Genomic DNA, 13,247 nt, shown 5'->3' on the forward strand with positions numbered 1-13,247 from the left:
TTGTGCCAAATGGGTGCTTTGGGGTTGGTTAAAGGTTAAAGTATGATTTTGATTTTCTGCATTCTTTGGTTGAGAATGACTCAGTGAATGAGCTATTTAAAGCTCAAAATAATTTCTTAAAGTAACTGTGTTTCAATTTTTATAAAATGATCTTGGTGCATCATGTTACAAAACAAAAAAACAAAACAAAAAACTCTCCACAATTTAAAACAGACTTCGTAAGTAGACAACAAATTTCACAGGGGTGGTTTAGCTTGTAGTTCCTTTTGGCAGGAAAGCAGCCTTTGTTTACTCAAATTGCAGGGGTGACCCTCTGAAAAGCAGGAAAAGTCACCAAAATATTCCTGTTTATGTATATAGCAATAATGCCATTTTGTACAAATAATTTATGCACCCAATTTACAATTGCATCTGATGGAAAAGCTGATGTACATTAAAAAACAGCAACAACATAATTTCATAAAATAAATGATGAATTACTTTGGGTCTTCCAAGGAGGCATGCCATCTCATCTTGCTGTTAGGCATAGAAAGGTGACCACAAAATCTCTGTGTTTTTTCAGAATACCCTGGTTTAAGATCAACTTTAAGGAGAAATGAACCTTTGTATAACACAGTAATCAATATAAATATCTGATTGTTATGGGAGATTTGCAACATATGCAGAATGGATCTAACCTGGTTCAAGAGATTGCCCCACAGTAAGGCAAGACAAACTCAAATCAACTCTACAGTGCCATGGTACCTAAGCAACCAATGATCACACAGTTTGGTTAATATCCACAGTCCAAGAACATTTGATGTGACGCTATTATTATATACATAAGAAAACAAACCATTTTGTTTGATATATTTACTCTGTGAATTTGAATCTATTATATGTATATATATATGTTTGCTATTAATTTTGAAGATTAGTAGTAAATTCCTATAGTATTTGAGTATCAGTCCATCTCCAGAGCAGCCACACTAAGAAATGAATGATCTTTCATTGCTTTATCTTCTTTCTTCTGAATGTAGGTATGATTCTTGTATGTCAGATTTTCTTCAAACTGTATATTGAAATCTATTAAATAATGTGAATATGGCTCTACACTAATATTCAAAGACTCTACAGAATTTGCAGGGAACTAACAATTCTAGCAGAGCAATTTGTTTGATTAGAATAGTGCCTTATGAATATCATGGTTGTTTCCTGCCTGCTATAGAAATCCTCAGAAGCCCTTCAAATCTCCAACACACTTCTGTCAAATCATTGAAGCTATATTAAAAGTAGTCTAAACTTGAGTTACAGATATCTGGAGTTCCCTCATTATGTATGTGCTGAAGTTGCTAACTGTTTGTTTTTCACCCAGGTTTTTTTTTTACAGTCTCTGCTGTAATGTTCAGTTTCCTCAGAAACATGAAAAGAGGCCTTTTGAGGAGGTGGGAAGCTTTTTCAGATGCCAAATGCTCCTATTTTAGCTGGAAGCCACACCACATTTATAATGATTGCCTTGATGTGTAGAGCATTTAAGCAGTCTGAGTTTCTATTAAAATGTGAGATGAAAAATAAAGGCAATGTAAAAAACATTTACTTCCCCCAGTTTTCATGTTTGTCAGGATATATATATATATATTTAAATATAAAAATATATAATAATTATATTATATATATTTATAATATAATATATATAATATATAATATATATATATATTTGCAGTTCTTGATATATGAAATGGAAAGGAAATTAGCTGTGTTGTCAGAGTCCTGTGTATTCTCTTGTCTGCCACAGTCCTTATTTCATTGTTTGGGTGGGAGGAACAAGGCTGATGCAGAAGGTCTGTAGCTATCCTGCAAGGAGCAGAGACTACGCGTCTGATATTTACCTCTGTGTGGAACTGGGCAAGAAATGACAGGGTTTGGAAATGACTGAGCCCTTGATCATCTCTATCATCCTCCAGTTGCTGACCTCCATAGGTGGACCCTTGCTGGAGGCAGAAATCAATGCTCTGTGTAGCTCAGCCTGCACGAAGCCTGCTGAAGAGCATGGTAAGATTTCTGTTGTTTCCAGTAGAATTCAGAGCTACTGTGAGGAAAAAAATCATACAATGTTTATTTGAGGCATTTTCCATGTACTTTAAAACCTATTTCATTAGATCATTACTCATTTTGTTTAGCTCTACAGAAACCTTTTAAGCATGTCTGTCTGTCAAGCACGCACTGTCAGGTTTCCAAAATGGCTTTTGCATTCTTTACTCTTGATGGATGGTTTCTCCTCATAAAAATTTGCCATAGCCATTATCTATTTTGTTCTTAATTAATGGGCAAGTTGATGCATTTTAAGAGAGGAACAATAACAGCTTTATTTTTATTTTTATTTTTATTTTTATTTTTATTTTTATTTTTATTTTTATTTTTATTTTTATTTTTATTTTTATTTTTATTTTTTTTTACACAGTCACCTATGCATACTCTTGAATGGCTTCTTCACACAAAATACCAATTTTATTCAACTGTACTCCTCACATTTAGGTGTTAAGGTTGAGTTGTTATTTTACTGATGTCAGGACAGGTATGTATCCCCCTCCTAAGAGCTGACTTAGAGAAGGTAAAGCTGGCTGAGACCAGGCTTCCTCATCACTGTGGACTTCCTAGGAGATCACCTGATGGTGCCTGACCCTGACCACTGCCTGGCCCTGATCCTAACTCAGATTTGCCACTCTACAACCTAGCACCTTGGTATAAGGTGTTATCTCCACTTGCCTTGTCATGGTTGGGTCCCAGTTTGCTATCCCTTGTGGACCAGATGGTCCTTACTGCATCCTGACAGCTGATGTGACAATCCATGAAAATATGGTTTCACAACAGGCTGCAGGTTAGCAGCAGCACACCTCCCTAGCTATGAGTTTAGTTTTAAAATGTCTAAAGTCACAGAGCAGAACTGTAACATTTAATATTTATACATGGGATAGAAACCATTCTTACTGATACAAGAAAAATAGAGTGCATCATTTTAAATAAATACATAAAATGCCAGTTCAAATATATGTTATAAAATAGCAGCTGGTTGGATTTTTTTTTCCCAATGGTTTTTGAAGAAAATGAGATAAAATGAAATTAAATACATTTTCCATGTAAAATAAGGTGAAAGTTCAAGATGGACAAAGAATTTTTAAGTTGACATTTTTCGAGATATTTCCTTCAGGAATTCCGTTTCTGAGTTCTGAAGCTTCATACTGACCTATAAAGGGATTCAATTTTTTATACCATTGTTAATGTGTTTTACACCATACCAGTTAAAGTATTCAATATAACACTTGAAATTTTTTACTTTATTCTTTATGTCTTAGCTTCCAGTTACAACAAGTTATTTTCTTTTTGAGAGTTCTCTTATTTGTCGTATTGAAAGAGTTTGATGCTTAAATCATTTTCTCCTTCCAGGACTGCTCTGGCACTGTTAACACTGAATACAAAACAATAGATAGGTCAATCAATATTAAGTAGAAGATATTCTTACTGTTAATGAAAATGACTCTTTTAAGTTTTATGCCATATAACTAGCTACTTATACATGATTACAGGTGTCCAATCATTACACAATCTAAAATGAATACAAATATTTTAAATTAAAAAAAAAATCTTAATAATATACTTTCATCCTGAATTAAAACAAAAGACATCAGACTAACCAAATTCTTAGCAAAAAGGAAATTTCAGTTTTCCCCTAGTATCCATCTCCAGTTCTGATGAGAAAGTCTGTGACTTGTGGTGCTGGTGGCCAGATCTTAGAGTAGACAAACTGTCTTACAGCCCAAACAATGATTACATGCTACTCTGCCCCTTACACTTTTTGTGCAACTTTCTCTGAGCCTTTATTTTCAGGTATTCTGCTCACTTGGCTCTCTGTATAAATGCACGTATGAATGTATTCCAAGGGTCAATTCTTCTTCACTGGAGATTCTTTTTCAATTTTCTTCTTACTTTGGGGTGCCAATAGATCCACATCACTCAGCTTCTCTGCCAGAGGCTATGTACCAAGACACTTTTTTGTCTGTTGGGGCATCTGGAAGTGCAAGTGCATCCATGAAACTGGCTGTGATGTGAGACGTGTTGTGCAGGACTGGAGCCAGTCACTCACCTGTTTCCTGTGGTGTCTATTCCTGGTTGGGGAGAAGCAGACTAGCTTACTGAGAGGAGAACTGACTTCATTATTGTGGATAAAAGGAAATGGGAGTCTTAATATCAAGGGGAAAAAAAAAAACATATGGTGGAGGGTTTTGACTATTTACAGAGGAGCTTGAGAGAATGAGGAGTTTGTTTTTAATTTTGACATATTAGGAGAGAAAAACAAACAAACAAACACATCAGTTGAATTGTGAGAAATTTGTGGAGGGGTTGTTAGCTGTGTGCCCAAGGTGCTGTTCCAGCTGCATGTCTCCTCCTAGCTGGGAGCTTCTCAAATGGGTGAGGAGGGGAGTCCTCTCAAGGGTGAGAGCATGAAATAGAAAAGCTGTGAGAAGCAGAAAGTGGATGTGCAGAACCAGAAGTGAGTGGTTTGCCCATAAGGAGAAACGTAAATGTCATTTACATTCTTGTGCTTCCTGGTAGGGAAACATAATTATCCTGCCCTTTCTATCAAAGTGTATCGCTATGGCTCTGGCTGGATATCTACAAAAATGGAGGTAGGTGACCATTTCAGCGTAATATCTATGCCTAAATAAAGTCCAGTTTAGGTCTATGGCCAAATATTATCTACTAATACTGGATATATTAATGTATAAAGTCACTGAGGATAAAATTAAGCACTAATATTCAAAGGCTAACTATGTAGTATTGATGCCTTTCTGTATGTTCTTTTCATATAAAGGTGTGAATACTGCCAAGAATTCAGCAACTGAAGATCTGGTGTGCAGCTGAACTATACATGTGTTACCATACTATCATCTAGTGGCAGCAAGAGGCAACTAAATGCAAAACGATGGAGCTGAGCAGTAGTTTGCTTCTGCTTGCATCAGAGTTACCATGTTATTGAATGAAGCCATTAATGTGGTATTGAACAACAATTTCCCATCCCTGAAGTCTTTAGTCAGCTTTTTCCTCTTCTTTGTGAAAAGATTATTTTGATTTTTAACAAAGAGATGTGCCTTGACTTTAAGTCCAATGCCAATACCTAGGTGGGAATTTTGACTAAGAAGTGAGAATTGTGTCCAAATGAGTTCAATTATCATGCCTCGGAGTTATGAAAAAGGAAACAAGTCAAGCTGTGCCCTGCAGGCCAGCATCTAAATGCAGGTGCAGATCTTCTCCTGGCATCAATCAACTTCAGTGAATCCAAATTGATTTATACCTGCTGCGGATCTGGCACAGTATCTTCAAACATTTCATACTTATGCTTATTTCAGAAAGAAAGAGAAAGAGAAGTATTTCGATGTATATAGTTTTTTTTCTGGCCACTTTTTTTCAAAGTCTGATCTGGTATAATGCATTCATCTCTCATGGAAATTTCTGGGCTGTAATCAGTTTTGACACAAATATTGAACTTAACAATTGAAGTAGATGTATGTTATAAATGTGAAACTTTACCTCTGAGAGTACAGAAAGGTATGATGCAGAAGACAAAGAAACAGTAAAAGCATGTAACATAAATAATAAGTCCTCTTTATATTCTTCTATGAAAACATTTTTTTTTTTTTTTTTTTTTTTTTTTTTTACCCACACTCCGCATTGATTCATTGGAGTAGACTGGTGCCATCTAGTGAAGAAAAGATTTGTTACATGTCTAAAGAGCCACAATTCAATTCTGTTCTTGTTTCGTTCTTAGTGTGATTGGAATGATAAAGAAAGACAAACATTTTGGAAGAGGGAAATTGAGCAATATGTTCAATTCACCGTGTCTGTCATACACACTGAGAAAGAATATGCAAAATGTTAACTTACTTATTACAAAGTGCCTTCCACATTTGTAAATCTGTTTATTTGGTTTTATTTAAGCCCAATTCCCGCTGCTTCCCCAGCATCACTTCTCTTCTCCTCTAGATAAAAAGAAAATCTAGTATAGCAAATTGTGACTTAGGTAAAATTTAGTATCTCTTCTGAATACCCGCAATTAGATGGGCAGAAAAGTTTATAGTGAACTTTGATATTGGCAATTCTTTTTCCATATGGATTTTTTTTTTTTTTTTTTGGGGGGGGGGGGAGGGGGCTATGTCTTAGTATTCAGAAACCTCTCAAAGTGGAAGAATCCCTCAATCTTGCATTGTAAAAGCATAAATACATTACAGCTGATATATTGCTGCCATGCCTAACACTTAGTGATAATTTCTGCTTTTTTAAATACTCTTTGAGACTACTGTCCTCATCTCTGCAATGTTTTCCATATTCTTCTTAAAGCTTCTCTTCCTTTAGCATCTTGTCAAACCCATACAGAAAGTTAATTTTATACTTTTAGTATATATTCTGTATTGTATTATCTTAGAAATTCATTTGCCTGTGTGTGCAGTTGTTTTCAATCATAAGCAGTTTAAAATGGATTCTTTGAAAATATGGTTTATGCCATTAACTAAGATGAATCCCCTTTAAGCCTAGATGTTTTTTGCTTTAGAGTAAATGGAAGATCAACAAATCTAACCCACGAGGCAAATCTGCTTCATAACTTTAAATTAAAATGTAATGTGATGGTTGCTAACAGATGAAAAGTTAAATGCCCATGGACCTTATGGTTTAAATGTAGCGGGGCATGATTTTACTTGCACTAGGCTATATTTTAGCATGCCCAGTATTAGGCACTGCCAGTGATATCTGTTCTGGTGCTTTGTGGGCCTTATATTTGGCCAGTTTCATAGGGGCCCAAATCTGTTTCTGCTGTGACCCCCAGAGTAGTATCTGCCTCAGTTATTAACTGCTCTTTCTGTCATCACCATTAGGCCTTGTTTTTGAAGAACAAGGCTAATGTGATCACATGCTATTTCTCCTTCAAATAGCATTGGAACCTTTTAGCCAGTTTCAACCAGATGTAACAAAAGCTCTCAGAGATATGAAGTTTCTAAACATTTTGCATAAAGGTGTAAGTGGGTAATGAAAAAATATTTCCCTCAGTCCCTATTGAGGAAACAGCTGCAGTGTGAACTCGTGTTATTAAACTCCAAAGAGTCATCTTGGAGACAGACAATCTTAACTATGGGAATAGATTTGATTAGAACCTGACCTTTTTAGTTATTAAGGACTTAAGACAATAGTGGGGCATACTGTAGGATACCAACCTTTCTCAGTCCAATTGCTCACAGTACAGCTCATCTGTTTTTTTGGTGTTCAGCTGATGGTATGCTGGCTGCAGTGAAAAGGGACTGTTAGATCCTAGAGAGAACATTTTCCATATATGTTTCATTGAATTAGCTTCACTGTGATTTGACTGTAAATGACATCTGATAAATTTTGATTTAAGCCTGCATTGATTCCATGCCATGTTCCCGCCTTGCTGAGGTCACCAAGAAGGGATGAAGACAGTTTAATCAAAACCTCAGCATTGTCCTGGCTTTTCTCAGGAACAATAAAGGGCATCAACAATGATGGACAATATAGGGTCCTGTGCATCCCACCCGTTGTGCTGGATGAATGCTACATGCTTTGTGTTTGCATTTATACAGCATTTTATTCCTTTCCCCACTGGCTCTTACTCTTTAGCTTCTTTATTCTCAGATGAGATACAGGTAAAAAGTGGCCTTCTCTGCTGTTTAAAAATATGTATGTGTGATTGCAGACCACAGATAGGTGCCTTCACTGAATTCAGTTCTTAATAGTTTTTAATGGGGAAAAACTCTGTCCTAGGATTAGAGAGAGGAGTAAGTGGAAATACTTAAAACTGTTATGAAATTTTTGAAGATCTTAGAAGTACAATGATGATTATGCAGACTAGGTTTATTACTAGGTATATAATGAAAATGAAAAGAAATCAAAGACAAACACAGTAGAAATCAATATTAACTAAAATATTATATACAACATTAACCTAGAAAATAAAAAAGGTGCTATTTCATGTAAAAAGGACTGAGGGAAAGCGGTCATGGACATAATTGCCTGGGTAGTTTCTTATTTTTGTGACTCTTATTGAGTTAATTTTGCATTTTAATATTCTGAACTGATTTAAACAATATAAGTTTATTCTAAATTGCTACTGTTTTTAGCTTATTTTTTACAGGTTGCTTTGAGTGTTCACAATTCCTGATTTCTTTGTCAGTCTCCTAGTAGAAGATGGTTGCTATAAGTGACCTGCTGGCACACATCACCTGGTCTAAGTGACAGTGTGTACAGGATACTATGTTGGAAGTATCAATGCAGTAGACAGCCTGGCCTGGCAGATATTTTTTCTAGTAAGGCCAAACTTTTACAACCTTTTGAACAGAAGATAGCAAAGAAATTGCTGAACACCTTGGACATCTTAGTGTGTCTGAAAGTGTGCTAGGAGCCTCTGTGTGAGTAGCTGAGTCCCTCAAAGTCCCTCATGTCTGTCAGTTTGGCCTGTGGGCTGTGAGAGTTTCCACTCCATGCACATAGGCTAACGCCTAAATGGAGACTTTTAAATGGAGATGTCCAGATCCCCTTGATCCCCCAGCTGCTCCTGGCTTGCCAGAACCCTTGGCTCAGGTTCTTTGGGCGGGATTTGCTTCCCCTAGTTTTAAACATCAACACTGTAGATATCTGCATTGGAGCTAGTTACGTTAGCTCTCTTTATAGTCTGTGGGGAGAAATAAGTACATTCATGGTGTGATTCATCTGTCCTATTTTAGATGTCTAAATTGAGATGGGAATGTTCCTTGTTCTGACTGCCTATTTCATTCAGACTCTCTCAGGTGAGACCAGGGGGACAAGCTAACACGCAGACACTTCTGCATGACCAGAAGAATCCCACCCACCACATCTCAGGAGCTTGCAGCCCCCACTCCCCATTATATAGATCTGCCACTCACATGTTCCCCTTGCTGACCATCTGTGCTTGGTGTGTAAGGTTATGAAGAGAGGCTATTTGGGGTGGCCAAGGATGAGTGACCTCTGCTAGAAGAGCATGACCAGACACAGATGATTTTTCATCACGTGGCAGACCCAGATGCTGCTTCTATCACGCAGCACAGGATGGCACTTACTCATGAGTCACACTGAGGAAAAATTCAGTGCTCTGCCTGCAGAAGATAACTCTTCTTCCTCCCCTTCCCAAACTGGCAGTTATGATCACTACATCAGAGGCAAGCTCAACTTCCACTGAGCCCAAGAGAGAGAACAGTTGCCTGGTGTTGCTTCTTCCTTCCCTGCCACCTGTGGTGTGTGGGGCTTCACTGTGCCTTTCCCTTGCTGTGCTGCAAAGCAATAAACAGCATATTTAGGAGATCAAAAGGTCAGCAGAAAGAATAAACCACAAACACAGCCATGGCAGAGATAACTTCAGTGACTTCCATGCACAGCGTCTCATTTGACTAGATTCAGTAGCAAAAGCTTGGCAGAGAAGCACTGTGGGTGTGCTTCATAACCCAGGAGGGAAAATACCATGTTCAATGTATTAAAGAGGATGCAGACTTCCTACTTAAAAATGTGAACACAACTATAATATAGTCCACCAGTAATCCAGCTCCATGTAGAACTACACTGGGTTTTTACAAACTAATCCTCAACACAGATGATCTTCAAGGTCTTTTCAAGCCTTAATAATTCTATTCTCTGACTCTAAGGTCCTCCTCGGGTCTTTCTGAGCAGAATAGAAACAGCATTATGCTTACAAGATCTGCTATTAGCACCTCATGACTGTCCCAGAGGTCTTTGGGGCAGTTTTCTCTCTTTCTTTTTTGTCCTGAGAGCTTTCCCTCAGCTTTTCTCATTGTCCCAGTAGTCTTCTGAGTTATTTATCTTACACTCTTCATTTGAAAATAAACTTTTTCTTTTCCTCACTTAGCTCATAGTTTTAGATGAAGTGTTGAGGACTAGCTTGTAAAAACCCAGTGTAGTCCTACACAGAGCTGAATTACTGGACCTTCTTTACCACCTACACAGAGCTGGATTACTAGACCTTCCTTATCGCCTTCTCCTTGGAAGTCAAAGATATGTTCAGATCATAAACAAAAATACTTTTTTCATGCAAAACAGACCAAATATATACATATGCATATATATATTTACGGTGAAACAAAATCTGAGTTTGGTGGCCTTTCTGAAAAGGTTTAGGCTGCCAGGTAAGACATATGCTGCAAAGAATCTCCCACAAAACACTGTGTGTGTGATATCTCTGCCCTTTGAGTATCTGCCAGGAAGAAGTGCCATTGTGGGGGGATGTGAAGGCACTGCATGGTCCTGGCACAGCAGCCAGTGCTAATCAACAGGGAGAGAGGTCAAACCTGCAAATCCAGCAGCAGCATCAGAGAGCACTGGTGATGCATTTGTTCTGCCTAGAGAACAAATGCCTGGTGATGCATCATGAAAATGCTTTACTGAGGTGCGGGCACTCCATAGATAATGTATTTCTTTTTAATTTGATGGAAAAAGCTTTTGTCTGTTCTGATGAAATAGGAAAGGCTGAAAGATTTACCGTCTCAAGGTTAATTGCAATCAGATCTTTAGTGCAATTAATTTTAACAAGGGAAGAGAATTGCAGGCCAGAGTAGAGGAAGGGCAGGTTAAAGAATGTTAAGTTGAATTATGAATGTCCTAGTCAGAAGGGTCAGGTGAAATTTGGTGCAGAATATTCAAGAAAGTTACTGAAGAAATTAATGGTGTTCAGATGCTTATAGAGGATCAAGAGGTCCCAGAGGCAAAGAGAAGCTTTCACATAGCACCTGTAATTTAAAAGAAGAAAAAAGAAACTAACACATCAGGCAGTTTAAATGGGATACTAGAAAAAAAATAAAAATAAAACAATTAAGTTAAGCCACCAAGTAAATAATAATGTAGACAGTCATTTTGGCTTTGTCAAGAACAATCCATGTCAAATCCATCTTTCTAGTTTTGACATCTTTACTGCTCTAGCATATGTGGCACTTGGTGCCATCCCAGATGATATGCTCACGTGCCAGATGGGCAATAGCTTTGGTTAATTCTCAGAAAGTGGGTGCACCGCTTGAAAAACTGATGTCAAAGGAACATTATCAGTTCTTTTGGGTCAAAATAAGAGGGCATTTCAAGTCAGAGCTTTGTGGCATCTGTCCTAGACACAATTTGAGTCATTATTTATACTGATGTTTTGAATGATAATGGATTATTTTTGGTGGGGGGAGAGGAAGGGTGTCTAAATTAGAGTAAGGAGGGTTTCAAGAACTCAGTGGAAAAATGCTTGACATCAACCAATGGAATTCAATACCAGAAAAACTAAAGTATAATACATAGGAAAAAATGACCAAATGGCCAAATAAATATGAAAGGCAGAAAAGATCTGGAGATCGTAAGTACTTTTTGCTGCTTTTCTGTCCTCCACACAGTCTTGTAATTGCCATTTCCAGTAGTGGTGTCAGGGAATGCAAATAGCCTACACGAGGTTGTCATGGTGGCCACGCCTTGCCACTTGAAAACCACTGGGCTAGGTAGCTTCTTCTGGTCCCTTACAGGCCCACATTTTGGTGCTGCCATGATGCTATGGCTACCCCTCCTGGCAGAGAGACATAGATACTCAGTACTTGATAATGAGCGTGAAAAGAACTGTGCAAAAAGGATTTTGAGTCTTCTTGGCCAGCTGTACACTGAGCTGGCCACAGCCACCTACCTATGTTTGCCCAGCATTAAGGATGCATAATTATTCTGCATGATTTCCAGTAGCCACAAGGAATTTATTGATTTTCCTATCCAAATCCCTTGCAGCTCTTGTTTGTAGCTCAGGCACCTTTGGATTGGCTCAGCACCAAGGGCAAATCATGTAATAACAGCGAGTCTCCTGTGAGTGGTAATGCAAGTGCTGCTGCTGCACTGTGCTCCTGGCACGGTGCAACACAGGCCAAACGCAGCCAGGAAAATGTGTCCCAAATGAAATCTCACTGTGAGCATGTCAGACAAACTGCTGCAATATTAAGATATAAATAGACATATGTGTTTACACTGCAAAAAGAATGACACCCACACTGATACAATATCATTCCAAAGTAAGGAAAGATAAACCATTAATGGTTTGGTCTTTTAAAAATAAATATTAAGTCCAGTGATTGCTTGCCGCTCAGAGGTATAAGTTTGCTTTGGGTTCTTTATGATCTTTTCCCAACTTTGATTTCTTAGCAAAGCATCTACAGAGGATACTGGAGTCGAAACAGGCATAAGGTGTCTGTTCTTTTGTTTGTTTGGTTGGTTTTGGTTTTAAAGATGTTTCTAAATAATATTTTTGAGAACCTAAGTTACATTTCACAGAAATATGAGGGTGCTTCCACTGGAATTAAGTGCTCCAATTTAAGCATTTGTTTTCTACATTTTGAAGAAATCTTGTAAATGTTTCAGATAGGATTTCACAGCATTTGGGTCACTTGCCTGTACTGACCATAACTCCAACTAACTTTTGATAATTGCTGATACTTGTATAGGAAGAGACTGTGTCAGAGAATCAGTCCTTTCCATACTGCACCTGCTCCTCACAAATCAACAGACCGCTATAGTAGATACTTTAACTTATCTCTTTTCCCTATCCCTTCAGTTGTTGCTCATAGGCATTAATGTTAGCTCTTTCTGAATCTTGGACCAGAATGGTGTATAAACAGAGCATTAATTTGTACTGCGGGAAAATGATACATTTCAAGGGCAAGTCTTTCATCCCCTTCCCCACTCCTATAGCTGTTGGTGCTTCCAGTTTTCCTTCACCTTCCCCATATCCAGCTCAAGGCACCTCTCTTCCTTTTATCCCCCCATTGCAATGTGTTCAGTTTCCCCTCACTGTTGTCACACAATCATCCTTTCACCGCAAAGGGTGTTGTTGCCTGTTTTCATTTTCTTCTATTCCAGAAGCTATATGGGTGTATCCAAAACCAGTTTCCCATATGATATATGGATGTCAGAGGCTCTTGGCATCCACTTGACAGTCCATTTTCTCCCAAACTCTAGGAGAACTCCCCATGAAGAAATCTTTTCTCAAAGAATAAGAAAACTCAGTATTTGTCTGACTTTTTGTGTCTGAAAGACTTAGCATGTAAACATACAAGAAGAAAAGTAATCTTCTGTTTCTATGTAAAGATCAAAAAGGGTTTTACAGACTCTGAAAACTAAGGTTTTCAACATACTTGCACACTAGGTAATAATCTAATTTTATGTGTGTGAGA

Source organism: Aythya fuligula, chromosome 3 (assembly GCF_009819795.1).
Source record: "Aythya fuligula isolate bAytFul2 chromosome 3, bAytFul2.pri, whole genome shotgun sequence".
Taxonomy (NCBI): domain Eukaryota; kingdom Metazoa; phylum Chordata; class Aves; order Anseriformes; family Anatidae; genus Aythya; species Aythya fuligula.